Source organism: Macaca thibetana, chromosome 12 (genome assembly GCF_024542745.1).
Source record: "Macaca thibetana thibetana isolate TM-01 chromosome 12, ASM2454274v1, whole genome shotgun sequence".
In the NCBI taxonomy this organism is placed as follows: domain Eukaryota; kingdom Metazoa; phylum Chordata; class Mammalia; order Primates; family Cercopithecidae; genus Macaca; species Macaca thibetana.
The window spans coordinates 88,503,291-88,508,037 of record NC_065589.1 but is presented as its reverse complement, the minus strand read 5'-3'; positions in this window follow the sequence as shown (position 1 = coordinate 88,508,037).

Genomic DNA, 4,747 nt, shown 5'->3' with positions numbered 1-4,747 from the left:
GCTAGAGCTAGTTAAAATCAAGGCCCTTCGTGAACTGATCAGGTTAGGCCTCTATAGGGGCAACCGCAGGTGAGCTGAGTCCTTCAAAGTTATCCACAGACCAGTGAATTCAGAAGAGATTTCAACGATGAAACACTCTTAAATTAACTGCTTTGCACAGCACCTTGGATAGAAGCTCGTAAAATCATAAAATTATGTCTGTGAACCTTATAAATTATAATTATTGGTTGGTGATGCTGGTTTTCATGTTATATAAATAGGAACTGTGCCAGTGATGAAATTATTGCTCTGAGAACAACACTAGCGTGAGTTATTAGCAATGACAGTTGAGGGCTGGGCGCCGTGGCTCACACCTGTAATCCCATCGCTTTGGGAGGCGGAGGCAGGTGGATCACGAGGTCAGGAGTTCGAGACCAGCCTGGCCAATATAGTGAAACCCCGTCTCTACTGAAAATACAAAAATTAGCCGGGCATGGTGGGTCACGCCTGTAGTCCCAGCAGCTGGGGAGGTGGAAGTTGTAGTGAGCGGGATCACGCCACTGCACTCCAACCTGGGCAACAGAGTAAGACTGTGTTTCAAAAAAAAAAAAAAAGAAATGACAGTTGATGATCTGATGATCTCAGGGACAAAATAGAAAGTTATTGTGCTTAAGGCACTGCAGAGAATACAAAGAAATACAAGGAGGCAAGAGGGTTTCTCTCCTGTATAATGTACATTACCTTTTTTAATGCTTGATAACAACACTGAAAGTGGGTGCTATTTGCCCTTATATTACAGATGGGCAGATGAGGCTCAGACAGGTTAATTATCTTGTTTGAAGTAACATAAATAGCGAGAAAATGAACTGACAAGCCAGATGCACATTCTTTGTTATTCTACTCTGAAAACCCATACTAAGCACAAATACCTTTGTAGATATCTGAGTACGGAGAAAATTCAAGGACTGTGCTATATATTAGCAGCATCTAGGCACATAATAGGCTCACCTAAGAAGTTTGTGAATGAGGATGAGAAACACATTTTACAAATTGGTTTTCGAAATACTTTTCACTTGTTTGTGTTACTGAGCTAGTACTATCGGAATACTCCTCCTCCTCCCAGTTTTGCCTAAATTAGCTGAATGGTTACTTTCAGCTCTAGTTTCATATCACCTGAAAGGTTTTGGTGTTCAGAGTCTTATTTTGTCATTATGGAATCTGCATACTTTAGCTACCAAGGAATGAACTGTTTAAGGTCAAATCAAAAAATTATCTTCTTACGCACTGATATGGTTTGGCTATGTTCCCACCCAAATCTCATCTTAAATTGTAGCTTCCATAATTCCCACGTGTTGTGGGAGAGACCCAGTGAGAGGTAATTGAATCATGGGGATGGGTCTTTCCCATGCTGTTCTCGTGATAGAGAATAAGTCTCACAAGAGCTGACGGTTTTATAAAGGGGAGTTCCCCGCAGAAGCGCTCTTGCCTGCTGCCATGTAAAATAGGACTTTGCTCCTTCCTCATTCACCTTCTGCCATAATTGTGAGGCCTCCCCAGCCATGTGGAACTGTAAGTCAATTAAACCTCTTTTCCTTTATAAATTACTCAGTCTCGAGTATGTTTTTACTAGCCTGATAACAGACTAACACATGCTCTATCATTTAAACAATTTTGGGTTTGATTTTTCAGACACAGAAAGCAAGTTTTGTTATTTCCAAAGTTACACAAGAGCATGAAATGCAGTCTTTGAAAGACAAAACTAAAAAGAAAATGCATTCTCACTCTCAGAACATTCTCAAGTTTATTAATATGTCTCATAGCAAGCTGAAACTATGGTTTCAAATGCCCTTGAGGAAGTTTGTTTAAAAAGTAGGAAAGGGGGTGTGGACTTTGGGATATTTTTATGCCTCCCTAGAAATTCTCTATGGTTTTCTCACAAAGTGCTGATAACGATAGCACTACTAATTTCTTTCTGGTTTATGAATTTATTCGTCCCTGCAGGATGCTATATTGAATTTTCGGAAAGAAAGTGAAACATGTCTGGGTCTAAACAAGAAGTGACTATCTGCTTGGAGATTCTATACAAGATGGTGGGGCTGGAGGAATAACCTAGAAAGCGGGTGGGCTGACTTGTTACCTGAAGTACTTCATGACTCCTAGCGGGGGGAGGGCATTAAAGAATGATACCTGGGAAGTTTGCTGCTGCAAATATTTGAGTTTATAAATAGAGAAAAAGAGTACACTAAGAATTTACCTTCCAATTCAGCATGCTTAATCACCCTTTTCAAAGTGCAACCATCGGTAAAGAGTTACATGCTTCGTGCATAGGTAGGAGGAAATTCAAAGCACACACTCAAGATGAAAATCCCATTCTGACTCTTACTAACTATACCACCTTAAGAAGTTACTTAGTCTCTTCAGGCCTCAGTGTTTTCCTCTGTAAAGTGGAGATAGTAATAATACCTGCTTCATATAATTGTTTTGAAGGTTAAATTAGATAATTCATGTTTACTAATAATAAAGTCTGGAACTTGAGTGCTCAAAATGATGATTATTACATTCTCGTAGAACTCAAATTGTTTATAATTATACTTATGATCTTATTTTTTCCTCAAATTGGTACAAAATAAATAGTAGCTTCACTTTCTGATATGGTTGGGGAATAAGAGTTCATGAAACCAAGAAGGAAGTACTATATTATTTTTCAAAAACTATAAAATTAGAACAGAGCAAATAAGGTTTTCTTGCATTGGTGCATTTAAGGTTGTGTTGTTCTACCCTTAAAAGCTAGAGGAAGGCCACGTGCAGTGGCTCACACCTGAAATCTCAACACTTTGGGAGACTGAGGCCGGTGGATCACTTGAACCCAGGAGACTGAGACCTGCCTGGGCAACACTGCAAAACTCTGTCTCTACAAAAAATACAAAAATTAGCTAGGGGTGGTGGCGTGTGCCTGTAGTCCCAGTTACTCAGGAGGCTGAGGTGGGAGGATCACTTGAGCCCAGCAAATAGATGCTACAGTGAACTGAAAACTTTTTTTCAAGATAAATCACAATACTAGAGGGGAAAATAAAACTTCCTATTAACCCTAAAATGGGAAACAGCAGGGAACTTGGCCCTGGTTTTTATCACTATCACCTGGACGGCTAGTGAAACCTTGTCTTTAAAAAAAAAAAAAAAAAAAAACCTGGAAGAAGGGCTAAATAACAACCCCCTCTTGTTATATTTGATAGTAATGTTTAGTAAACTATGAATAAGTGACTTCTCAGGGTCACAGAAACTTAATAACTGGTGAAGACAAAAGCCTCATGTATGTTAAATCCCCAAGGTCAAGTCTGTATCTTTTTATTAATTTTTACGTTGCTCTTTCTACTTCTTGACAGTTGACTCTTTAAATACACATGAAATTTTGAGGCTAAGAATACTTCAAATTGCACTACATACTTATGAGGAATTATCTGTCAATACACGTAATGGCAACACAGATGATAAATAATGGGGCTCGCGATCTTTGGGGCACTGCAGGTATATGAGCCAGACTAGTGCTGTATGCATTGAGTATCCGGCTGAGACTCTAAACCCAACAGACTTCACAACAGGGGGAAAACGTGCATTTAATATAAAAGATTGGACTGTAAGCAAAATTTGTAAGATTGTATCTGCCACTTTAAAAACATTTTACTTCTCCCTATCCTTGTGACTGTCGTCTTGCACATTTTATGTGATTGTAAAGATCAAACTGGCTGAAGGCTGAGCTGCCTCTCTTGCCATGGATTTTTATTTTCAAATTACGGGGGTTCTAATGTGTTATTTAGTCACTTTGGCTTAAGTTAACATTGCGTTAATCTTACCTGGTTAACTCACTTAATATTTCAGACCTCTCTCTCTTCCTGTCACCTCTTAGGGATTTTGTGCTTGGTCCCCAGTCAAGGTCGGGTAACTTGCTCTAAGTGCCCCTCTCCATCAATGAACGAACTAGGATCCTTTTCTTTCAGGGCACTTTTCTTCACTAGTAATTGGCATTTGTTACTGTGGTTATTTCATTACTGTCCAACTACCCATTAAACTATCATTTCTGTCAGAGCATTAACTGTGTTCCTTGGCTCACAAATATTTCCCCGGTCCATTATAGTGCTGGGCACCAAGTAGACACCCAGCAAATATTTGATGAATGAACACTTACTTTGGATTTGATGGAGACATAACTCCTGGGTTCATCATCAATAATTTACCCACGTTCATTTTGAGATAAAAGTTTATATGGAAATAGTATTGGTTCTATGTTTTAGTCTTCAGGAAACTTCTCATTACTGAAATTTTTCAGCCCTTTCCTCTAAAAACAGACCTTTTATTTTGGGTACAGGATGTCACTGAGTTTGTGTTTATAGTGGTACTCAATGAATGGATAAACCAATAAATTCAAGTGACAGACTGGTGATTAGCTACCAGTCTTTTGGTCATGGTTAAAAACTTATGTGATACTGGAAGTTGCCTCATGAGTTTTATGTGTAAGTGCAGTCCTATTACAACCTAATATACTCTGCCCACAGTTCCATGGAGAACATCTTGATGACTCAACCAGGCATAGATATCTGAGAAATAGTAGTACTAGAAGAAAATCAATGGTCTATGCACTGCCTATGAAATGTGAGCTCTTAACTATCTTTGTTTTTGCTGGTTTATTTTGGTAATTTAATTACTGTTTTATCCCAGAATCTGCTGACTTGACAGACCCTCAGAAGTTCCAGGGCACAACTGGGAACTCTCC